The sequence below is a fragment of the Felis catus genome, chromosome A2 (genome assembly GCF_018350175.1).
Source record: "Felis catus isolate Fca126 chromosome A2, F.catus_Fca126_mat1.0, whole genome shotgun sequence".
NCBI lineage: Eukaryota > Metazoa > Chordata > Mammalia > Carnivora > Felidae > Felis > Felis catus.
The window spans coordinates 42080491-42107560 of NC_058369.1; the positions used below are offsets into that span (position 1 = coordinate 42080491).

Genomic DNA, 27070 nt, shown 5'->3' on the forward strand with positions numbered 1-27070 from the left:
TTTCCCTCTCTTCTTCTTCTGGGACTCCTGTGATACAAATGTTATTACACTTTATGGAGTCGCTGAGTTCCCTAAGGCTACTCTCATGAGTTAATATTTTTCTTTCCCTCTTATTTTGAGCTTCATTATTTTCCATAATTTTATCTTTAATGTCACTTATTCATTCTGCTTTTTCTATCCTTGTGGCCATTACATCTAGTCAGTTTCACATCTCAGTTTTAGCATTTTTTATTTCAGCCTGACTAGTCATTCATCTCTGTGGTAAGGTTCTCCCTGCTATCTTCTATGCTTTTTTTCAAACCCAGCTAATATCCTTATGATTGTTGTTTTAAATTGTGAATTACACATATTACTTATATCTTTTTCAATTATATCTCTAGCCATGACCTTTTATTATTCTTTCTTTTGGCATGAATTCCTCTGTCTTGGCATTTTGCTAAGTCTCTGTCTTCTTCTGTGTGTTAGGAAAGTCTGTTATGTTTCCTGCTCCTGAGATAATGGCTTTATTAAGAAGTCACATATTGTCCAGTGCCTGGTGTTTCAGGAAGTGTTTCTAGTATATTCTATGTGCACTCTGCTGTTGTGTTTTGGCTGCTCTTTCCCTTAGGTCAGTTCCTGCGGAGTTTCTCCTTGCCTACAGTGGGGAGTGTTTGGACCTTGCCCAGTATGTGGCAAGTTTTAATTAGATGTGCTTTGGTCTGCTTGTTAAAAGAGACTAGTTCCTATTTCTACTAGAGCTGATGCTTTGTTGCACTCTAGGCTTAGTAGACTTGGTGCATACTGGGGGTTTGTGCTGGTCTTCTGGGGGAGGGCCCCACTGCTGCTGTGGCTTTCAGGCTTAATTGCCCTGGTTAAAAAAAAAGGCACCTGCAGAATGTAGAAGGGCAGGGCTCAGTGTAAGTGGCTCAGGCCTGCACTGTGGTCCCTGTGTTGCACTCTGAAGTCAGTCTGTGATGATGGGCAGGGGATGAAAATGGTGTCAGCCCATTTTCTCATCCCTAGAGAGGGAGTTCTCACCCACCACTGTCCAGGAAGCCATCACAGTGGAGCGAACAGTCTCCTCTCAAGTGTCCCAGACATCCCTCAGATCCCTGCATTCACGTGCTTGTGTCTGAGCCTGTTTGCTCACCCAGCGGCACAGTGCTCCTGTGTTTTATTCCAGGTACACTGGCTGAGTTTCAGAACTCCAAATTTTCGGGACCTGGCGTGGCACAGACATGCACTGAGTCTCTGGGGGAGGGTCTCACTGCACTGTGGCTGGGCCCATTTGTCTCAGAAAGGCAGTTGCATGAAGACTCAAAGGCTTGGAGTTTAGAGTAAAGCACAGCAAAAAACTGGCATCCAGATTAGTGGCCCTCAGTAGGCATTTCTGCTCTTATGCTAATGAACAGGGCCCCTCAATGTTGCCCACTGGCTCTTTTGTCCCCTGTGAGGCAGTGCCACCTCTCCCAAATGCACGCCAAAAGGGGAACTGTCTCTCCCAGTGTGACCCAGGGGATCTGCAGACCATGCTGTCTGCTCCTGGATCTCTGCTGTCCTTCTCCACAGAAGCACAGCTACACCTGCCAGCTTCCACATCTTCCATGGTGTAGACTTCTAAAACTTCAGTCTTTGAGCTTTACTGCTTGTAAAAACTTGTTATAAACACCCCCTCTCATTTTCCCAGTCAATGGTTTTGAAGAAGTGTTTTTCTTCTGCCACCACCTGTACACTGCTCTCTGTCTCTCTCACTGTCTCTCTCTTCCCTCCATGCTACAGGGCTCCCTCCCCTACACAGCATCCACAATTCTTTTCTTCCCTAAATCACATCTCTGCACCTTGCACCTTCCATGATGTTGCCTCTTTTCTCCCTCTAGTTGTGCAGTTTTTTCTCTCAGTCCTCAGATTGATTTCTTGGGTATTGGGAATGATTTGATATTTATCGAGCTGTGTTCAAGGGAAGAGGCAAGCATAGGGTCCCCCTACTACTCTGCCGTCTTAATTCCTCATTCTGAGAAAATTCTTGACGGGGGAGTATGAGACTTTTGTTTGGGCAAGGAGATTGCAACAAGCTAATTTGATTCTCTTTATTATCACAAAGTAAGTTTTAAAAAGTCATACAACATTTTTGGAATGGAAAAGATGAAGATTAAGTAATATAATCAGACGATAACCATGCATTAAATAGTTCGTATGAAAATCTGATTTAAAAGACCTTAGTTCCAAAACAATTATAAAATGCAAGACATTTCAGTGAAATACTTTATGATAATTAGTACATATGTGTTTTGAGTGTGAGAGAGAATGTATAACAAGAGGAGAGGAAGAATGAGGAGAGGCAAGAGACACAGTAGGCAAGGGGAGGAAAGAGAAAAGAGAGCACTTTTTCAGACATAGCTGAACTGAGTCAGTGACCTCAAAATTCAAGCAGAGGGGACATCATCCATCCATCCATCAATCCATCAATCCATCCAGATTAGAATAAAACCTAGGTCTTATTATTCACAATTGAGACCTTGGGCTTTTGAGTCAGGCAGATTTAAAATTAAATCCTTGCTGTCTTGTTTATTTGCTGTGTGAACCAGAGAATTTTTTTTAAACTTAGGGTCATCTTCCCAATATTTTATTTTTCTACATTCTTTAAACAAATTCATAATCCAATCTCTTGTTATCTTTCCGAGGCCACTCCCCTAGTCCAAAGTACCCCATCCAACCACCCCTATAGTTCGCCCAAATTATTGCAGTCCTACCACCTACCCATCTCCCACGTTTTCCTTGGTTTACTTTCCATCAATTCTTCAGCCATGAGGGTGATTTTGTAAAACCCTAAATCAAATGACGCCATGACTCTGTTCAAAATCTGCTAATGACTTCCCATTTCACTCAGCATAAAACCTGAAGTTCTCATTCTGACATAAGAAGTCATATATGATGCATACATTTGAGCCCTAGTCCTTGGATATTTCTCTGAACTTGCCCTCTGCTGTCCTGCCCTGTGCTGTCACTGTTCTAGTCACACTATATTTCCTGTACTTCCTTGAACACCTCAAGCACATGCTGTCTTCACGGCCTTTGCACTTGTTGCTTTGTCTACTTAAATTATTCTTTCTCTAATTAGCTACATGGCTAGTGTTTTCAGGCCATTACTCAAAGGTGTTATCACGATGAGTGGTCTGACCAATCTGTGTAGAATTTCAATTCCTGCCACACTCTTCCTATCCCCTTTCTTGTTTCATTTTTGGCTGATGAATTTTTCATTAATATGGTATATATTTTAGTTGGTGTATAACATATATATATATATATATATATATGTATATATATATATATATATATATATATATGTTGTATAGTTTAGTTTAGCTTGTTTTATTCCCTCTCCATTCCCACTGCAATATGAGTGCCATGAATGCACATCTTTGCTTATTGAGAATTGCAGAGCCTATTACAGAGCCTGGTGTATGGTAGCATTCAATAAATATTTGCTGACGAGCAAATGATTCAAGAAATGAACCTCTCTCAAAACTGGAATATTTCAGGATAACCTCCTTAAGGCATGATAAAAATTACATGAGATAATATTTATCCAGTGTTTAGCATAGTACCCAGATGTATTGGTTGAAATGAAAGATCATTAAAATTAATTTCACCTTTGTAAAAACTTTTTTATATATGGTTATTAGAAAATTCAAACTAACATGTATACCTTGTGTTATATTTCTATTGGACAGCACTCATCTGGAACCTTTGAGATTCCACATGAATTCTCTCATGGTGGAAACCCAGGTGCATCATGGGATAGTAATCAGATTGTATGGAGAATTTTGAATAGCTAGAACTTAGTGAAGAAAAGTAGGAGTAAGAGTTGGAGGTATGCCACTCAGTTTGGAGCAGGAAGCAGAGGGCACATTATACCAAGATGATATAAAGATGTTTGTTGGGGTGCCTGGATGGCTCAGGTGGTTGAGTGTCTGACTTCAGCTCCAGATCATGATCTCACAATTCGTGGGTCTGAGCCCCATTCGGGCTCTGTGCGGACAGTTCAGAGCCTGGAGCCTGCTTCAGATTCTTTGTCTCCCTCTATCTCTGCTTCTTTCCTGCTCATGCTCTGTGTGTCTCTCTCTCAAAAATAAATAATAATAAAAAAAAAAGATGTTTGCTGACAGGATTATTTATGAAGGTATGGGCCAAATGTAGAGATACCATAAGGAGCTTTTCAGTATATACATAGGTCCAAAGTGTTGAAGGGAAGGAGTAGTTACTAGAACCTGAAGGGAGAGAGAGCCACATAGAGAGGCCCTGTTGTTAACAGCAGTTACCTCCTGTTAAGGCTCACAATAAGCCCAAAGGAGACTGTAGAGGCAGAGAAGGAGCCAGGAGAGTAAATACCCTGCCTTCATTCTCCTCTCTGACCAACTTCAGGCTTCTCATTACCTGAACCAAGAGGAAGCCAAAGTAAAAGGAGTCCTTTGTGGTTATCTATACAGTCCAGCCTCACAGGGCAGAGGTATGGAAGGGTAGGGGATCTCAAGGAATAAATAGAAATTATCTGGCAAAGAGACGCTCTTATTTTTCCTACAATAATGACTCTCCCAAGAGCTACAGACAGCCTTTAATTTCCTTGTGTCTGATGTTAGCCCCTCATGCATGTAGGCACTGAACAGAAATGTCCAAATATGTGCCTTCTAGCTTGTGAATCAGCATATAACATGGAATGTGAGTAGCCAGTAATAATAAAATCACAATTCCATTCAAATAAAGTTCATATCATCTCTGAGTTGGAGACTAATTCCTTTATACATAATAATTGCAAAGAACTGGGTCTATTCCATAGGTAACCCCAAATGAAAATGCTCTACCCTGTGGAGTCTCTATAAGGCCATTTAAGTGTTCATCAACAGGTGTACAAGTGTTCCATCAGTATGAATTCTCTGAAGAGTCAGTTAGACGTACCTGTCCCTCTTCCCAAGCTACAGCTGAGAAACTGCTGGAGCACCAGAAGCAGGAAGTGGCCTGCACAAAGACATACTGTGAACTGCTATCAGGGCGGTGATTACAATTTCAAGTTCCTGACTTCAGCTTAGACGGATTGACTGCAAAGGCCTCCAGAGAGAAGCCGCAGCTGGCTGGCAACCTTGGCCAAATGCAGCAGGGTCTGGTCTGGTTTACCCTGGGTTGCCTGAAAGATTTTCCTTGGCAATCCAGGACCCTCAGAAGAGCAGGCTTTTGCCTGGGCTGATTACGGTAGACCTAATCCAAAGCCCCTCCCAGCAAAGGGCAGCCTTCCTGGAAGATGGTCAGGTAGTTTGTTTCATTGCACTTCTCTTGCTTCTGTGTATTTGATAAAGTCACACACTGATCTGCAGCCAAACACATTGCTGTTGAGGGGGAATCGCAAATTAATGAAATGTGCTTCAGCATTTATTGCTACATGGAAAATGTGTTGTACCGGCGAGCAGAAAACACCACGGTGATTACAGTTAATAGAATCAGGACTCCCTGATGTTTCCCTCAAACTGTCGTTGTTCGCATGGCTACAGAAACACTCGGCCAATTTGGAACTCCTGACGCTGGAGAGCTCAAACCCAATGGTGACTCCAGTAAGAGCTCATTTCCATCATTATCTATCATTATCTCTTCTGAAAATTTATCAGTTTAATATTTGGTATCTCTTAACACAAGTCTGCCACTTTCTTTGTGCATATGTCAGAATAATTTAAAATTACGGAACGGCAAACCGTATCAGGTTAGTGTTCACCCATCCACACCTGTTAGAGGATCAAAGGTGCTGATCTGAATTTTCTGAAAAGGACAAGCAGATACTATTGGGCAAAGCACTTTTCAATATAAATAATAGGTTAATTTCATTTGGTTATGTAATGACACTTGTTAGTCCTTCCTTTTAAAGAACAGAGTAAATATATTCAAAGCCTCCTTTGAATGGTTATTATAGTCTATATAAGAATAAAACCAAAAAAAATTATATGAAGTCCTGTTCTCAAGAAGTTAATAGTCTGGTGGGAAGGGCAGGGTTTGTTTTGTTTTGTTTTGTTTTGTTTAATGTTTATTTTTGAGAGAGAGAGACAGAGACAGACAAAGCATGAGTGGGGATGGGACAGAGAGAGAGGGAGACACAGAATCTGAAGCAGGCTCCAGGTTCTCAGCTGTCAGCACAGAGCCCAGTGCAGGGCTCCAACTCGCGAACCATGAAATCATGACCTGAGTTGAAGTCGGACGCTTAACTGACTGAGCCACCCAGGTGCCCCTAGGGCAATTCTTGATTTAGTCATCAGGTATACACTGAGTGCCAGCAGTGTGCGAAGCTCTGCCCTAGCAGCCAGCGATACAGGAAGAAATGAGACTGTGCTTGCCTTCCAGATGCTGGCAGTCTAGCTCTAGCTGTGTTTACTTTAAACTAAATAGGAGGGGCATCTAGGTGCCTCAGTAGGTTAAGCATTGGGCTCTTGATTTCAGCTCAGGTAGCGATCTCACAGGTCCTGAGAGCGAACCCCCCGTGTTAGGCTTGGTGCTGACAACGCAGAGCCTGCTTGGGATTCTCTCTCTCCCTCTCTTTCTGCCTCTCTCCCCCCCACTCTCTCTCTCTCTATCTCAAAATAAATAAATAGTTTTAAAAAAAGATGTCAAAAGCAACAAAAATATTTAAAAAAATAAATATTTAAACTAAATAGAAACTGTCTTGGGACAGGTTTCTTGGAACCAGACTCAAATGGGAGTTTATATGAAGAAGGTTTATTGGACAGTGTGTGATTGGGAACAAATTCTTTATGAAAATGGTGTCAGCAGGATTGGATAAGACGAAACTGAGGCCACTGGCAATTTTATAGGCTACAACAAGAATGGCCTTTAGAGTTGACCTTTGATCTTCAGGCAAAGCCCCATGCCCTGGAGAGGGTTCTGAACAGTAGATGAGGCAAAGGCATGAGAAGGAAGCAGCTGGAAGCCATCAGCAATGTTCTCTGCAGCTGATGGCCTGAGTGGCTCATCCAGAAGGCCAGAGCTGGGTGACATAGACAGATATAGTATAGTTCACCATGTTGCTTAAATCCATTTGCTTCTTATATGTTCATCCTATCTGTGAATAGCTTCCCTGGGGTTGTTGTTGGACTCCTTTCTTGGTGAGACTTAGGAGAGAAAGGTACTAGAGTGAACTGCAGTTCTCCCCACTGTGCCTGGACTTAAGCTTGCAGCTGAGCCACTGGTCACCATATCTTTCCCAGCCTGTAGCAGCAGCACCTGTGCATTTACCAGTCACAGTCAGAGGGGAGTACCCAGAGTCCCCTCTCTAATCACCAAATTCCAGATATACCCTTCTGGGCCCTTTTATGTAACAGCAGCCCTATCTCCTTCTCATGATCAGGGTCAATTACCTCTGCCAATAGGTGCCTTCTTTTCTTGTCCCTGGATCTCTTGGCACGAGGGACCAAACAGCAGCCTTGGCTATAAGTTCAAAGAGATATTTACTGTGCCCCTGAGACCGCATAGCCTAGAGCTGCTGAAACAAGAAACACAAATTCCCCAAGGGGGTACTTGAAATGACAGTATATGGGTGACCTGTATCCTTGGAATTTGTAGCCAGATAGTTTATCTATTCGATGCAGAGAACTGTATCATTTTAGTTGATTTACCGTGTATGCTTCATCACGGAGGTCAGAATCTTATCCTCACTGTCTGGCTTCTGAGTAGAATAGTATGTATTAAAACAAGGAGATACAATGGTCAGGTGCACACTGCCACACCTCCTTTTGCTGTAGAGTGGGTGACTTGTGTCCAGTACAATGTATGTGAGGTCCTATGTCAGTGAATCTCTTTATACTGATGATATGTTTATAAGCTAAATAGGATTATAATAAATCTATACATTAAGTTGAGAAGAATTGATATCTTAACAATAATGAGTCATCCAAACCATAAACTCAGTATATTTCTTCATTTAGTTATGTTTTTAATTTCTTTCAATGATTTCTGTGTAAAGGTTGTATAATTTTTTTACTTGTTTCTGGATATTTGAAGTATTTTGTATTATTTACAGGGTATCTTTTCATTTGATTATTTTTATCTACCTCATCTGTAGACATATAATTACTATAATTATTTCATACAGATAAAATTGTCAACACACTTACTAACTTCACTTATCAGATCTAATAGTTTTACTGCAGATTCTTTTGGGTTTTTTATATGCACAATTGTGTAATGTGTGAGTAATGACAATTTATGTCTTTCTTTTTTACCCTTATACAATTTTCCCCTTGATTTATCCCAATGGGCTTAGAGCATTAGGACAATAATGAATAAAAGCAGTGAGAATGAACATCTTTATTTTAGTCAGCATCTCCAGGGAGAAGCTTTAATATTTTTATTATTCAATGTGATATTTACTGTAGGGTTTTCTAACTTTTATCAGATTAAGGATGTTTCCTTCTCTTCCTAGTTCACTAAGAGTTTTTATCATAGATGAGTATTAAATCTGATCAACTGATTAATCACATCCTTTGAGAAGATCATAGGCTTTTTCTCTTTTATTTTATTCATGTGATAAATGATATTTATTGATCTTTTTAAATTATATAAAATCTTGGATTCCTGGAAGAAACATATTTAGATAGATATACCTGATGACATAATTGGATGAGGTTTTTCTGAGTCTTGAGATGGGTATAAGGATATTTTGCATGTAGGAGTAACAAAAGTAGTTGTGACCAAGAGAGTAAATTATTATAAGTGAAATTTAGTGCTATTTCTCCCTTCTCTCTACCTGCTTCTCCACAGTAATATTAATTGTCCACATAGTTCCCATTCTCTCATTGACAATGCACAGTACTTGCCAACTCCTATACTTTGGACTTTGCCTAGTGGCTTTGTTGAATAGGTTTTTTGTGTGGTTGTATGGAAAAAAAATTGAAATATGCTTGCATAGTTGATTTTTCTCACGTATGCTTCTGTCACTATTAAAGAAGAAGATAGTCTGGGTAACTGTCACCCATCCAGCCTGGTCTACAGCATGAAAGGGGGAAAGTAGAGCTACTCCTGCTGATGTACATACATGCAACCCAAAACAGAACTACTCCAGCTGACTTGCAGACCTATAACCTAAGGCAAAGCTATTCCTAGCCAACCTGTAGATTGTGCAGTAAAGAAATAAATGTGCATTGTTGTATCCTGTTGAGTTTTGATTGCTTGTTATGTGGCATAATTCTGGATATTGCTGACTGATACACTTGGTATGAGTGAAAACTTTTTACTGAATGACATACATTGAATATGAAATATTGTAGAGACTTGGAATAATGGGATTTCTATCCACAAAAGAATTTATTCTGTCCTCTGACATGCAATAAGGGTACACGCAGACCTTCCTATTCTTATCAAGGACTGAGCTAATCTTACACGTGAAATATAGTGTTTTGAAAGTTCTCTTACCACTGATGTACTTTTCCTTCTAGAGTAAAGCTCTTCAGAATTCCAGAAGAGAGCTTTGTGTGTTTCCTAGGATTCCTCCTTCTTGACGTATCATGAACTACAACTTTGGTCTCCCTAGAAGTCTGAAACTATTTTGAAAACTATAGTGAAAACTATTTTGCTTTTTAGATAATTCCTGTGTAGCTCTTAATCTTTCACACTATTTAGCCAACATTAAAGAAATGGTAACCATTGTGATATTGGTCCCACTTACATGCACCTTGTTTCCTCCAGAATCTTCACCCCTCATGCTGACTGCCTTGTCAGACCAGAACTCCCATGTTTGCCTCCCAGAACGTTAAGAATACTGAATGCCTTGCTTGTTTGCTTGTCTGACTCATAGCAGCTTTTATTCGCCCAGGTTTTTAGCCTCAAGTCTTCCTCCAAAAATCAGTAAATTTTCTATGGAGGAAAACAGCATGGAGAATATTCTCTCCTTAGTCAACTTCTGCCATATCTGAAATGTTGGTCCCTCAAATCCCATCAATGTCAGTAGCTCACCAATGCTTCAAAAAGATTTTTCCTTGATTTTGGTTGGCTTTTCGAGGCTGTTATAGGCTAACCTACCATAGCTTAATGTAGAAGTCATATAACTTTTTTATTGTTTTCTCTAAGATTTATTAATACCTATTCATTTTCACTGCCACATAATATTTCCTTGTGTAGATATATTTGAGTTATGCAGTCTTGTGTTCTTAGACATTTGTAAACTTTTTGCTAAATAGACAAAGATAATATTAATGTGTGTGTATATATATTAAACATATGAAATCATCTCTCCAGGGTACAAATTTAGGAGGAGAATTACTAGTTATAAGTGTATATTCCTCTGTTTTCCAAAGTGGTTGTTAAAATTTATTCTCCTTATCAGCAAAATGTTTTGTTTTTCTTGTCAGAATTTATCTAGTCATATTCTATTATATATTAACACACATTTAGGATTTTTCCTAGATTTTTGCTACTATGGGCAATGATGATTTTTAAAATTTTTGTGTATATCTCTTGATCATTATGAAAGGATTTCTCCTGTGTGTATGCCTCAAAAGAGAATTTCTCAGTCATAGGTTATATCAATGTTCAATTTAAAAAGTAGTGCCACACTGTTTTCCAAAGTGGTTAAATTTTCACTCCCTACTAGTAGATTCTGCTTCCTTATATTTTTCTCCTTCTGTTTATCTCAATTCAATATTCTTTTAGATGCCTTCTTACATTTTAAATTTTCTATTCACTCATTAAAATGTAAGCTCTTTTAGAGGGAAAAAAAAAAAACTTTTTTTTTAGTTATCCTATCACTACACTTAGAAAAGTAACTAGCACATAATAGCCACTCAGTAAATATTTGTTGAATGAATCAATGAGTAAATCAAAATAAGGAGCTCATGGAAAGAAGATTTGAGTGAGAGAAGATAATGTACTCAAACTTCTGTATAAATATTATGAACAAATCCTCATGGAACTTTCCAGTAGGCACTCTGACAGCATGGTAAATTTGAAGGCCAGGAAATAGTTCAATATTTCTTTCAATTCACCTCTCCTTCAAATTATTCTTGTTTTCTCTTTGTTTATACTACATAAACTAGTACATTTAATCGTCCTTAATTTTATTCTGTCTCTTAGAATGATCATGATTGTGTATGCTTCTAGACAATAAACTCTCTGATATCATATCTTTGTGGGAGCAGCACAATAGTATGATTAAGATTTGTGTCAACTCTTGAGCTCATCTGCCTTGATTCAATTATGTAATACTCTGGATTTAGGAAGGAAAATAGCCACTATGAATATTATGATAATAAAGGATATAGTGTAGGGATCAGGAGTTAAGCCAGTTGTAAAAATGGCTACAAATTATTCTCTTCTTTATCCATACCCTTGGGTACACCCTCTCATAATGAGATTGGGTTTAGCCGTGTGACTTGCTTTGGCCATTGGTACAATCTGAGGTGTGATACAAATATTTGGAGAGTTCTTAAACAAAGGAACTCTCCCTCCCTCTCCTACTGCTGTTGTAATCCTTTAACTACCTTGTAAAGTAGCCCAAGCTGTTCTGTTGCAGGGTGACAAGCCAGGTAGGAGAGGACTTAGACACCCTAGTGGAAAAACTTGTGAGTGCTAAACATGTAAGTGAGGCTGGGTAAGATCCTCCAGCTAGCAGCCAATCATGAGCTGACCACAGATGCATGAGGAAACCTAACAGTAAGCCAAGCCATTCCAAGTTCATCCCAGATGAACTTCCAACCAACCCCCAAAGATTTGTAAGCTAAGTAAAATGGTGTTGCTTTAATCTAGTAAATTTTGAGTTGGTTTTGAGCAAATTTTGAGCAAAATTTTGAGTAAATTTTGAGCAAAAGCTAATTGACACAATGCTTACATATATGGATAAGAAGATGAAAGCTCTGGTTGGAGATCAGATAGTCACTAGCAATTTTAGTATGAAGCACTGGAGTGTCTGGAAAGAGTGGAGGTCAAGGGAAATTTGTAGAAGCCACTGCATCTAGTATCAAAGAGGGTTTCTGTAGTGTGCATTTGACCTCAGCAATGCTACCTAACTTGAAAAAACGAGCACCTCAGACCACCACAACCTCCTTAAAAGAATGGCTTTTCATCATTTATGTAAAAGAGGAGCCCAGATATCTGTGGGCTACACCCCCCAGTAATCCGTAAGGTACCAAGTTGGACATGTCCCCTTTTTTATAGGCTTGATTAAACCATGCTTGAGTACTAGTCTCCCAGAGAGGAGCAAGTTGATGCTCCCAAACTACCAGGAATTTGTGACTTCTCCCTGTCTTTTTTGTCATTTTCTATATATCATCTGCCTGTGCAATTCTAGCTGGAGCTCCCCCTGTGGAATGCATGTTAATTCTGTGTGTTAACATCTTCCCTCCACGGCATAATTTCCATGCTTTGTAATGAGGAGGAACAGGCTTTGAACAGCTGCTGCAGTGAATTCTATGGGGAGCCTACCAGAGATGGGTAATGCTTCCTTAACAGCTTTTGGTAAGCATGCATTGGTACCTTACGGCAACTTCACGCATTTGTCACATTCCCTTTCCAGTGTCTCAGAAGAGAGAGAGGGGTCAAAATTGACATTTAAGTGAATATTTTATGCCTCTATTGTTTCAAGAAATTTGTTTTCCAGCTCCATTAAGATTTAATATTTGTGGGGCGCCTGGGTGGCGCAGTAGGTTAAGCGTCCGATTTCAGCCAGGTCACGATCTCGCGGTCCGTGAGTTCGAGCCCCGCGTCAGGCTCTGGGCTGATGGCTCAGAGCCTGGAGCCTGTTTCCGATTCTGTGTCTCCCTCTCTCTGCCCCTCCCCCGTTCATGCTCTGTCTCTCTCTGTCCCAAAAATAAATAAACGTTGAAAAAAAATTAAAAAAAAAAAAGATTTAATATTTGATATCTTTTCATTGAGATTTTAAAAAGATACGAAAATGGGTAAATTTGTAGTTTAGATAATTTTTTTCAGCATTTGTAATTTCATGAATGTATTATGTGCTAATTGAGGGCAAGCTATTAGTCAAAAGAAATCAAACCTATTAAAAAAAAGAATTCTCTCACTGTGGTATCATGCATAAGACATATCATCATGCATTAGGTGTTATTTCAGCAGAGTGACAAGGATAAAAACTAAATTAGAATGCAATGGAAAATATTGAGTAGTATGGAATAAAAACCACATTTTTGAGATATGAAAAGAGAAATAGAATAAGAAAACATGGTAAAGAATATGAGGAGATTCTGATATAAATGGAAACCTTTCTAGGCTACCTGCCTAGAGATTTTGGACAAAGCATATGAATACATTTTTCTGAGTACTGTCTCTTCCAGATGAGTTCAAGAACATGCACACAAAAGACTGCATTAATTTGGGAGGGTCTGACAGTCACAGAAGTTGGCTACAGTCAGATGTTTCAACAGAAGTTTTTGAGGCATCTTAACCTTCCTGTGCATTTAAGGATGCATTCAAGATTAGCCTTGTATCAACAGCACAATGCAAGTGTTCATCTAGGGCTTTTGCCTCAGCCTTTGGAAGCCTACTTGCCTACTTTAACATCATTTCTGTCATCTCTGAACTTGTGCATCAACAATGGTTTTCTGAGCCTTGCTGAGAAGTGACAAAAATACTATGGCTAGTCCTTTTGTATATCTGCTGTAAAGATACTCATATTGTACTCCTAGGAGGATCCTGAGATTGGTAAGCAATGTAGAAACTTGGAAATGATGTTATTTTCCAGAAAGCCCACATTGCTGCTTTGTCAAATTTCTAGACTAAAAGTATAAGGACAGGGTTTTGGGGAAGATGGCGGAGGATTGTGGAGATTCTCAGCTTTTATGATCCCTGAAATGCATCAAGATCAGCACCAAACAATTTTGTACATCTAGGAAATTGATTTGAGGATTAATGCAACAATCTGCATAATTTGAGCCACAGAACTTGGCAGGTACACGGTGTGGAGAGGTGAACTGAGGGAGAGAAAAGCCTTGGAGAGCAAGCAGCTGTTTTTGTGGAGAGAGGACATAGAAAGAGCAAGGGGGAGAGTGCAGTGAATCAGGTTCGTGCAAGAAAAGCACTCCCCCACAAAGTAGCCAGAGATAAAGAGAAAGAAAAAGTGAAAACACTTGCAGGGTACTCAACAGGAAATCTGTTCCCCAAAACAACTTATGGGAAGGAGAGGATTTCAATACCACCAGGATTCTATCAGCAGTGGAACACAGAGTCTGAAGTTCTGGAGCTCAGTGCCTGGCAGTGCTTTGGTGAGGAAGCAGGGTGAATCCCCAGAAATAGGGGTCTGAGGGGTCCGTGCGCTACACAGGGAGAAGCAGTTCTCCTACTTGGAGAGCATTTGGTAGAGACCGGACAGCCTTTTCCACAGGGCTGTTTGCTGGTATTGGGACAGATGCCAGAGGGTGGTCAAACCTGATGCTGGCTGTGTGTTTACTTGCCACAATCTCTGAACTTCTGCCACTGCACGATCACATGAAAGTTTTCTGGGATAAACCAGTATGCAGCCATTGCTCATTGAGACCCTCCCCCAGAGAGTCAGCTCCAGTCAAAGCCACAGGGGTCTCTGAAATGAGGGGTTTTGAAACACAACCCCATTTGAGATAAAACTCTGGAGAGAGGTGCCGCCTGGCAAGCAGAGAGCGTGGACACGTACAGGGTAGAGAGAGGGAGTGGATGGAGGCCTGAGATAAAAGCGGGGTGCTTGATCACAGGTTGTGGAGAGCGGCAAAGTTCCTGTGCCAGACACTAAGGTGTTGGGTGAAGCCATTTCCGCCTCTCCCCCACATGCGCATGCACCCACATGGGCATGTGCACCACACTGATCCACCCCAGTAAGCTAAGCAGTGACACCTGGTGGAGAACAGAGCCATTACACCAAGGCCTGCCCAACTGTGCCCTTCAAGCACATCCCCTAGAAGACAAGCACGAGTCTCTTCACCTGCTTAGTGTATGGGCTATAGAATGCTTCATAGTTTGAGTTCTAGGGGAAACTGGATGTAACTTGATTCAAGTTTCATTCTGTCTGCTGGCTCATTTATTGTTTTGTTTTGTTGCTTTTGTCCTCGCTTAAATTGTTTTTTTCTTTCTTTATTTGATTTTTCTTGGATATAGAAAGAGAAAAGTTAAATTTTTATTTTCTTTTTAAAACTTTTTTAACTTATTTTTTACTATATTTTTTTAATTTTTTTGAATTTTTTACTCTATTTCATTTTCTTTATTTTAGTCTATTTTATTGTATAATTTTTTAAATTTTTCCTTCTTTTTCTTTTCTTTCTTTCCCTTGTTTCTCTATTCTATAAAACAGCTTTCAATAAGCAGACCAAAGCATACCTAGGATCTAGCTTCTTTTCTTTTTTTTTTTTTTTGTTTTTTTTTTAATTTTTTAATTTAATTAATTTTTTCTTCCTCCAAAATGGCGAAATGAAGGAATTCACCCCAAAAGAAAGAACAGGAAAAAAATGGCAGCTAGGGACTTAATCAACACAGGTATAAGCAAGATGTCTGAACTAGAATTTAGAACCACAATAGTAAGAATACTAGCTGGGATTTAAAAAAAAACACAAAATCCCTTTCTGTGGAGAAAAAAAAAGTAAAATCTAGTCAGTAAGAAATTAAAAATGCTTTAACCAAGATGCAATCTCAAATAAATGCCCAAAGGCAAGAATGGATGAATCACAGTGGTGAATCAGCAATATAGAAGACAAAATTATAGAGAATAATGAAGTAGGAAAATAAGAAGGAAACAAAGGCAAAAGAGCACAACACAAGACTTAAAAATCTTAGTGACTTATTAAAAATGAATAACACCCGAATTAGAGGAGTCCCAAAAGATGAAGAGAGAGAAAAAGGGGAAGGTATATATGAGCAAATTATAGTGGAAAACTTTCCTAATCTGGGGAAGAACACAGACATCAAAATCCAAAAGTACAGAGAGCTCCCATTAGATTAAACAAAATCAACCATCACCAAGGCATATCATAGTCAAATTCACAAAATATACAGACAAGGAAAGAATTATGAAAGCAGCAAGCATAAAGTGTCCTCAAACTATAAGGAAAGATCAGGTTTGCTGCAGACCTATCCACAGAAACTTCACAGGTCAGAAAGGAGTGGCAGGATGCGTTCAATGTGCTGAATTGGAAAAATATGCAGCCATGAATTCTTCATCAAGCAAAGCTGTCATTCAAAAGAGAAGGAGAGATAAAGAGTTTCACAGACAAAAACTAAAGGAGTTTTGTGACCACTAAACCAGCCCTGCAAGAAATTTTAAGGGCACTCTTTGAGTGCAGAAAAGACAAAACAAAGCAAAAAAGACTGAAAGCAACAAGCACTAAAAAGGATCAGAGAACATCACCAGAAACTCCAACTCTACAGGCAACACAATGGTACTAAATTCATATCTTTCAGTACTCACTCTAAATGGCAATGGACTAAACACTCCAATCAAAAGACACAGGGTATCAGAATGGGTAAGAAAACAAGGCCCATCTATATGCTATTTAGAAGAGTCACATTTTAGACCTAAAGACAACTACAGATTGAAAGTAGGGTATGGAGAACCACCTATCATGCTAATGATTGTCAAAAGAAAGCTGGGGTAGCCATACTTATATCAGACAAACTAGATTTTAAAATAATTCTGTAACAAGAGATGAAGAAGAGCATGATATCAAAATTAAGGGGTCTGTCCCCCAGAAAGATACAACAATTGTAAATATTTATGCACCCAACAGAGAACACCCAAATATATAAATCAATTTTCACAAACATAAAGAAACTCATTGATAATAATACCATAATAGTAGTGGACTTCAATACTCCACTTACAACAATGGACAGGTCATTTAAACAGAAAATCAACAAGGAAACATTGGCTTTGAATGACACACTGGACCAGATGTACCTAACACATATATTCAGAATATTTCCTCCTGAAGCGGCAGAAAACACATTCTTCTTGAGTGCATGTGGAACATTCTCCAGAATAGATCACATACTGAGCCATAAATTAGCCCTCAACAAGTACAAAAAGATCAAGATCATACCCTGCATATTTTCAGACCACAATGCTATGAAACTCGAAATCAATCACGAAACATTTGGAAAGACCATGAATACTTAGAGATTAAAGAACGTCCTACCAAAGAATGAATGAATTAATACGGGCACCTGCGTGGCTCAGTCAGTTAAGCATTTGACTTCAGCTGAGGTCATGATTTCATGGTTCATGAGTTCGAGACCCATGTCAGGCTCTGTGCTTACAGCTTACAGCCTGGAGCCTGCTTCAGATTCTGTGTCTCCCACTCTCTCTGCCCCTTCCCCACTCGGGCTCTCTCAATCTCTCTCTTTCTTTTTCTCTTTCTCTCTCAAAAATAACTAAACATTTAAAAAATTTAATAAATAAATAAATAAAAGAATGAATGGGTTAACCAAGAAATTAAAGAGGAAATTAAAAAGTACATGGAAGCCAATGAAAATGAAAACACGACAACCCAATACCTCTAGGATGCAGCAAAGGCGGGCATAAGAGGGAAAGATATAGCAATACAGAGCTTCCTAAAGAAGTTAGAAAGGTCTCAAATACCCAACCTAAAACACCTTAAAGAGCTGGGGAAAGAATAGCAAATAAAACCCCAAACCAGCAGAAGATGGGAATAATAAAGATTAGAGCAGAAATCAAGGATATTGAAAATAAATAAATAAATAAATAAATAAATAAATAAATAAATACAGAGCAGATTAATGAAACCAGAAGCTGGTTCTTTGAAAGAAATAAGAAAATTGATAAATCCCTAGCCACATTGATCAAAGAGAAAAAAGGAAAGGACCAAAATAAATAAAATCATGAATGAAAGGGGAGAGATCACAACCAACACTGCAGAAATACAAACAGTAATAAGAGAATATTGGGAGCAATTATATGCCAAGAAATTGGGCAATCTGGAAGAAATGGACAAATTCATAGAAACATATACACTACCAAAACTGAAACAGGAAGAAATAGAAAATTTGAACAGACCCATACCCAGTAAAGAAATTGAGTCAGTAATCAAAAATCTCCCAACAAACAAGAGTCCAGGGCCAGATAGCTTTCCAGGGGAATTCTACCAAACATTTAAAGAAGAGTTAACCCCTATTATTTTGAAGCTGTTCTAAAAAATAGAAATGGAAGGAAAATGTCCAAACTCATTCTACAAGGCCAAAATTACCTTGATTCCAAAACCAGACAAAGACCCCATTAAAAAGGATAACTACAGACCAGTTTCCCTGATAAGCATGGATGCAAAAATTCTCACCAAGATACTAGCCAACCGGATCTAACAATACATTGAAAGAATTACTAACCACCATCAAGTGGGATTTATTCCTGGAATGCAAGGCTGGTTCAGTATCCACAAATCAATCAATGTGACACATCACATTAATAAAAGAAAGGATAATAACCACATGATCCTCTTAATAGATGCAGAGAAATCATTTGACAAAATACAGCATCCTGTCTTGATAAAAACCCTCAAAAGTAGGTATAGAAGGATCATACCACAAGGTCATAAAAGCTATATATGAAAGATCCACTGCTAATATCATTGTCAATGAGGAAAAACTTAGAGCTTTCCCCCTAAGGTCAGGAACAAGTCAGGGATGTCCAATCTCCCCACTGTTTTTCAACATAGTGTTGGAATTCCTAGCCTCAGCAATCAGACAACACAAAGCAATAAAAGGCATCTAAATCGGCAAGAAGGAATTCAAACTTTCACTCTTCACAGACGACATGATATTTTATGTAGAAAATCCAAAAGGCTCCACCAAAAAGCTGCTAGAACTGATACATGAATTCAGAGTCACAGGATATAAAATTAATGCACAAAAATCGGTTGCATTCCTATACACCAATAATGAAGCAACAGAAAGAGATATCAAGATCTATCCCATTCATGATTGCACCAAAAAATATAAAATACCTGGGAATAAACCTAATCAAAGAGATGAAAAATCTATACACTGAAAACTGTAGAAAGCTTATGAAAGAAATTGAAGAAGAGACACAAAAAAATGGAAAATATTCCATTCTCATGGATTGAAAGAACAAATATTGTTAAAATGTCAATACTACCCAAAGCAATCTACGTATTCAATGCAGTCCCTATCAAAATAACACCAGCATTCTTCACAGAGCTAAAACAAACATTCCTAAAATTTATATGGAGCCAGGTAATACTCCAAATAGGCAAAGCAGTCCTGATAAAGAAAACCAAAGCTGGAGGCATCACAATGACAGACTTCAAGCTGTATTACAAATCTGTAATCAGTGTTTTGTGCTACTGGCACAAAAACAGACACATACATCAATGGAGTGTAATAGAGAACCTGGAAAAGGACCCACAAACATATGGCCAACTAATATTTGACAAAGCAGGAAAGAATATCCAGTGGAAAAAAGACAGTCTCTTAAGCAAATGGTGTTGGCAAAACTGGACAGCAATGTGCAGAAGAATGAACCTAGACTACTTTCTTACACCATACTCAAATAAACTCAAAATGGATGAAACACCTAAATATAAGATAGGAAGCCATCAACATCCTAGAGTAGAAAACAGGCTACAACTCTTTGACCTCAGCCACAACAACTTCTTACTCAACATGTCTCCAGATGCAAGGGAAACAAAAGCAAAAATGAACTATTGGGACCTCATCAAGATAAAAAGCTTCTGCATAGTGAAGGAAACAATCAGCAAAACTAAAAGGCAACCGGCAGAATAGGAAAAGATATGTGCAAATGACATATCAGTTAAAGGGTTAGTATCCAAAATCTATAAAGAACTAATCAACATCAACACCCAAAAAACAAATAACCCAGTGAAGAAATGGGCAAAAGACACTTTTCCAAAGAAGACATCCAGGTGGGTAACAGACACATGAAAAAATGCTCAACATCACTCATCATCAGGGAAATAAAAAACCACAATCAAACCAGCTCACACCTGTCAGAATGGCTAAAATTAACTCAGGAAACAAGAGATGCTGGCAAGGTTGTGGAGAAAGATCCTCTTTTGCACTGCTGGTGGGAGTGCAAACTGGTGCAGCCACTCTCGAAAACACTATGGAAGTTCCTCAAAAAATTAAAAATAGAACTATCCTACACCCAACAATTGCATTACTAGGTATTTATCCAAAGGATACAGAAATGCTGTTTTGAAGGGGGACATGCACCCCAATGTTTATAGCAGCACTACTGACAATAGCCAAAGTATGGAAAGAACCCAAATGTCCATCGACTGAAGAATGAATTAAAAAGTTATGGTGTATGTATATCCAATGGAATATTACTCAGCAATCAAAAAGAAGGAAATTGTGCCATTTGTAACAATGTGAATGGAACTAGAGTGTATCATGCTAAGTGAAACTCATTTGTGGAGTTTAAGATACAAAACATAGGAACATAAGGGAAGGGAAACAAAAATAATATAAAAACAGAGAAGGAGGTAAACCACAAGAGGCTCTTAAATACAGAACAAACAGGGTTGCTGGAGAGGTATTGGGTGGGGGGGATGGGCTAAATGGGATAGGGGCATTAAGGAGGACACTTGTTGAGATGAGCACTGAGTGTTACATGTAAGTGATGAATCACTAAATTCTAATCTGAAATCATTATTACACAATATGTCAACTAAGTTGGATTTAAATAAAAAAACAAAATATAAAAAAAATAAAAAATGAAAAAAGTAAAGGACAGATTTAACTCAAGAGATTGTGAAAACCTGCAAGTACTTGAAACATTACAAATAAAAAAATATATAAGTGAAGGAAACAACTTGAGTGTACTGCTGAAAATATGCTAAAATTGTTTTCTTCAAGCAGTATGCATACTTTGTAGGATTGCTTCAGTGAGATTTCAATTTTACTGCTGATCAAATCTTCAAATGCAGAAATATAAGAGGAGAAAGGGAGAAAAGTTTGGGCCTTAATCTACTATATTAAGTCTATTTTATTTAGATGAAGAAAAAGTGAATAATTAACTGAAAACAGCAACATCAGCAGTATCTAATGCCAGTAGAGCTAGCCAAAAAATATATTTGCCTCCAACAATTTTCAGGTGCAAATGACCTACTATTTAATATTATAAATGAGTAGTATTGTGATATCACTGCTAAAGAATGTTTATTTCTGTCATCTAATGTTGCAGTACTAAAATCTGACTGCCAAAATACTTACTAATAAATCTTCTTAATAATCACACTTTTAAGTAAAATTTAGATTAAATTTTGTATCCAAGAACTTCATTTTATGACGTGATATTTATTTTAGACCATAGCCTTGGTTCAATATTGATTTTATTCTTTTGTCTTTTTGGTATTTGGCCAAATGTGTATTTGATGTAGCTTTAATGTTTCTCCACAGATTTCAAGACCTTAGGGAAAGGCCTCATTTTTTCAGCAATGTAAATAGCTCATTCCGCTACCCAGTCCATCCATGTGAGCAAATCCAGTTAAAAGTCCTTTGTGACCCATTGCTTTGGAAACGGGAGAAGCCACAGACAATAGAAAGGAATAAGCAGCCATTCTTCTCAGACCCTTTTTAACTATTTTCAAGATTTCAAAACCTGATGCTATCATTTTCCATCCTTGAATAAGTATGGGTGGGAAATACTGAGATACTAATGACCCCATATGACCATTGATGTATTAATGAATCATCTAGAGAAGATCTTGCCCAATTCTAGAACCTGCCATAAAAGAGGAAGTCAAGGAGTGGGATCAGGTATCATGGCATCAGAGGAAATAAAGGAAGCAAAATGTGAAACTTCCATTTGACCTTTAACCATTTAGTTATTTCATTAAAAATACTTGCAGCATATCCATATCTTCCTATGAAGAACAAACGGCAACAGAATTATCATTCCACTAAACATCTAGAAACACTGGGAAAAGTAAATTAAACAATGTTTTTCAGGCATCAGATGGTAGTCAGAAGAGAACTTAATGAGTTGATTGCTGTGATTGACCCAGTTTATTGCCTGAAGGCCACAGTGCCTGGAGAACAAAGCCTGACAGATTTTTTTTTTTCTGACAGTATTACTGAATTGAAAAAACAAAAGGCTGAATTTGAGTAAGAGACACCTTGTAGGAGGGGCCAATTCTAGAGATTTGGACACAGGATCCTTTTGAATCCTTAGCTGAGAACTGATCAGCACATAAGTGGGATGAAATTTTCCAAGACCAGGGAAAAAATACTAGAAAACATTAGACTGAACAATTCACAGAGCTCACACAGTGCTGGGAACATTTGCATCAGTGAGTCATGGGGCAAAATCAATCTGCTAATAAGTGTCTCACTAGAGACCCGGAAGCAGGGAGGTAGCAGAAATAAAATATAAGGAAAAGTAATGGTAAAAATATTTTCAAATCTGATGAAAATTAAAAGCACAGATCCAAAAACTGGAACAAACAAAAGAAGAGATATAAAGAACACCATATTAATATGAATGACAATCTAATCGCTGATAACTAGTGATTTAAAAAAAAAAAAAATCTTAAAGGCAGCCAGAGGAAAGAAAACATTGCAATAAGACAAAGATAAGAATGACAGAAGATTTCTTATCTGAAACCATTCAAGCCAGGAAATAATGGACAGGCATTTTTGGAAAATTGAAAAAAAAAACCAAAAACTGTCAATCTAGAGTTGTACATTTGTTACAGTTAATATGTCTTTCAAAACCAAAAGTGATATAAAGACATCCTCAAACAAAATCTGAGATTCCGTTACCAGAATATCTGCACTACTAGAAATGTTAAAGGCATTCTTTTTAGGCAGAAGGAAGTTCATACCCTGTGGAAAGTTTGACTGACACTAGGCAAAACAAGAAGTCAAAAATGTTAAGCTAGTATTGACATCCTCACAGCCCGTATCCTTTTCCCATACTCTTTAACCAGGCTTTCCGTGAAAAGACTCACAGTGCCTTAAAGACATAATTCACAAGAAATTCATGCAATTCAATATCAACCACATTTTCACTGTTGTTGAACAATACTTTTTTTGTTTCTTTTTTGATTTCTTTTTATTGTTGTATTCTTTGATTTCTGAGTGTCTTGTAGTTTGTAATTTGTAGGAATTGTGAAAGCTACTTGGCTATTTTCCATTATCTTCTAATTCTTTCAACTGACGTGGGGGATGTTTGAAGGTAAGAGAGAGAACTAAAAATTCTACAACTACTAAATAATCTGTGGCATATCCAGAAATGTGAAGAAACAAGCTACTGACCTATGCAACTATGTGTATTACCACCAAAACCATAATGCCAAGAGAAATTCGGGGAAAAAGAGGTTTGATGATGCATATTATATAATTCCATTTATGTAAAAATTTAGAAAAAGGAAAATAAATCTACATTACTCTGGACGGTGTGGTATTAGTACAAATAGATTAATCGAACAGAAGAGAGAATCTAAAATAGAGACCCACACATATATGGCCAGTTGATTTTCAACAAAGTTGTAAAGGAAACTCAGTAAGAAAAGGGTAATTTATCCACAATCACTGCTGGGACAATAGGATATATATACACAATGAAATGAAACTAGACCCTTATCGTACACCATATTTAAAATGAAAGAGAAATGGACAAGAGACCTAAATATAAGAGCGTACTACCAAATTTCTGTAGGTTAGGCAGAGGTTTTTAGGTATAGCATAAAAAGAATGAACCACTAGGATGCCTGGGTGGCTCATTTGGTTGAGTGTCCAACTCTTGATTTCAGATCAGGTCATGATCTCACAGTTCATGATATCAAGCCCTGCATCAGGGCTGACAGCTAACATGGAGCCTGCTTGGAATTCTCTCTCTCCCACTTCTCTCTGCCCCTCCCCCCTCAAAATAAATAAATAAATTTCTGATGAAAGACTTGTATCCAATATATATAAAGAATTCTTACAGGGAGCCCGGGTGGCTCAGTCGCTTAAGCATCTGACTTCAGCTTAGGTTATGATCTCATGTTTCATGAGTTCAACCCCCAAGTCAGGCTTTGTGCTGACAGCTCAGAACATGGAGCCTGCTTTGGATTCCATGTCTCCCACTATGCCCCTCCAACTCCCCCGCTCACGCTCTGGCTCTCTCCTAAATAAATAAATATTAAAAAATAATTCTTACACCTTTGTAACTAAGAAAAGAAACAGCATGATAACAATATTGAGCAAAATATAAAATCAGACATATGAATGGCAAACAGTCACAAGAAAAAAATGCTCAATGTTAGTCTTCCAACATATGCAGATTACAACCATAGATAGTTGCCACAACTCATCTACTTTCATGACTAAGATTCAAAAAACTGACCTTACCAAGTGTTGTGATGAATGTGGAGCCCTCAAACATTACTGCTGGGAAGGTAAAATTTTCCAGCCACTTTGGAAAACAGCTTGGCAGTTCCTTGAAGCTATTCACTTACCATTATGATCTGGCAACCAATCAATGGTGTTGACCTTAGAGAAATGAGAATATATGTCCACACAAAGATGAAACACATGTGCCAGGTAAAGCAGGGTATACATGAATGAACAGCTCCTTACTGTAAGTTGCGACATGTCTCCATTTGTTTTCCATTCACAGATCAAGGTGTCAGTATGCTAGCAGATCCTGGAATAAAGAATGGATGAGTTTCTCTTTTCATCAACCACTTAATATTATATATAATATATATATGGCAAGTAATTGAAGAAGCTGGGATAAAGTTTTGAGAAAACAACTAGCTTAACAGTACAATAATCATGAATTGATTCTATTTAAAACCCTTCGACCCTCTTGGGCCAATAATAATATTTCATCTCAAAACTCTTAAAAATACTCTGATGCTAGAATTAAAACATGCAGACAGCAAATTAAAGGTTGACACCAATCTTGTTCCATGCCATATTATTTGCATATAGTACTGAAATAAAAAATCTCATCCACTTTTTTTGAACTCACATTTTCAAAAGTAAATGCATTCTGTTTGTTCTTGTTTGATTCCAATAAGCCTAATAATTGAAGTGAAAGCATTCTAAGAATTATTAATGTTGACACTCGTTAAACTTTAAGGGTAAGAGAATAGAACCACGCGTTTTCATAGAGACGGTTGTCATTCGAGTAGCAATTTCCACATGATCAAAGATAATTCTGATTTTTTTTTTCAGCAGACTTCGATGTAGTCCTCTAAAGTAGCTCTCTTAGTATAGGTCCTGGAATATTTCTTCCAATCATGATGCACATGCACACACACATGTGTACCCATGAATGTGTGTATGTGTCTTTTAAGAAGTTATTGATGGCAAAGCAACAGAGTTATGTGTAACAAAACCAAAAGGGATTTAGTAGATCTCATAAAGTGCTGCATCCAGTGCTGTGACAAGCCTAATAATGTCAGAGAAATGAGAGGCAATACAGTCTTCCTTTAATTTATGATTGGTGAAGCATCTGCTAAGATGAGGTACATAAACCACGGGGCACAATATGTATGCCTTACCATAGATTGCGGTGGAGAGGGTTATAAAGAAAACATTCCACATAACAGGAGATTTCACATCTTCTACATTTAATTGTGCTGAGAATTACTGGCTTAGATCAAAATGGTTTTACACCATGTTTAAAAGATTAAACAACTCCTTCCCCACTACCTAGTCTTTAAGCACGTATTTAATTTTTTTAATTTAATAAGCAATTTATTCTAATGAGTGAATGTGTTAAGACTTTCTCATGTATACTTGATTGTTCAAAATGTGTTTGCATATTTATAAAAAAGAACAAATTTTATATTCATATGAACTTTATTATTCTCCTCTTGCACCCAGCTTTCCTTCAAAGTTAGCTTCGAATTCTCAGGAATCTGGTGGTTCTTTAATAAAGGCATTGAGAATATAGGGAATTCGATTTGTTTTACTCAGTATTTGTGCACTCCTGGAAGTTAATTGCATGGGAATTCTCTTAGAATCCTATAGGAATTTGGGGTAGTAACATAGAACTTTGCAAAATTGTTAAAAAATATAAATGGCCCTAACATTTAAACCAGTGATATTTAGGATACAATTAACAGCATCCCCTTATAAAGCAAAACACTCCTTTATTCCCTACTAACATCTCAAATGTAACAAAACTTGTTACTGTTCCACATTTTAAACAAATGAAACTTTAAACCATATAGAGTAAAGCTAAGTGCAAGCTTCCACAGATTTTACCTTGAACAGGCAGGCACATTTGACAGGCCCCGACTCATTTTTTGTGATGATATTCATTAAGGACTAACTCTAAGTAAATTACTGAGAAGTGGGTATTAACGTATTTTAATGTGCTTATTATATAGGTGATTTTATCGGAGGTTTATACTGAGAGGGTCCAGAGTATTTTTTTCACCCTCAAGTGAAAATGACAAGAAAGAAGAGGTCAAAGAAAATACAGGTTCCATTTATCTTTGTCAGATTGTACATGCAGATTTAAATTTTGATTCCTTTTTTGTTACAGCACCATACTTGCTTATTCTCCATTTTCCTATGCTTATTGACATATACTGTTTGATGGGGTTCCCCAAATATAAAATCTTTAAAATGATTGTATGTCACATAGAGTAGCATAACTCATTGCTGGCTCATTGCCTCATATACATGGTTATTTTTTCCTTTTTTTACAGATGGGGCCTGAGAAGTAAAATTATCTGTCCAGCATTACATAGATTGTAAGTGGTAAAAAAAAATTCACAAATAGCTCTTTGATTTTTTAATGCTTTAGATTTATTCTTGTTACTATTTGTGAAAAATATGAGTAACTTATATTTTTCATGAAATATCTTAACCATGCAGAAATTAGCCCTTTCTAGGCAAACTTTCTGCCTTGTGATAGTTAAATTGCTTAATGGTTCCTATACCTAGCTGTGCTTTGGAATCATCCAAAGGAAATTTTTTTTAATGGTAAATATTACTGAAGATGGATTCCATAATTCTGAGACAACAAGTATGAGGTAGAGCCCAGCATCCTGTCTATTCAGTAAGCTTCTTTGGTATTTCGGCTGAACACCTGGGTGTGGCCATGGCTGAAGACTGAGCTGTCTGAGTTAAGGTGGAACATAATGTTTTTTCCTAG

General features: G+C 37.8%; 1 long non-coding RNA gene across 1 annotated transcript in view; it reads left to right on the plus strand.

Annotated features, from left to right (window-relative positions):
- The window catches only part of LOC111559444, a 370022-nt gene that overhangs the window by 215659 nt on the left and 127293 nt on the right, over positions 1-27070 (plus strand). Inside the window, exon 3 of the long non-coding RNA XR_006593914.1 lies at positions 26622-26666. This is a non-coding gene — a long non-coding RNA (uncharacterized LOC111559444). The remainder of the gene's footprint in view (positions 1-26621; positions 26667-27070) is intronic.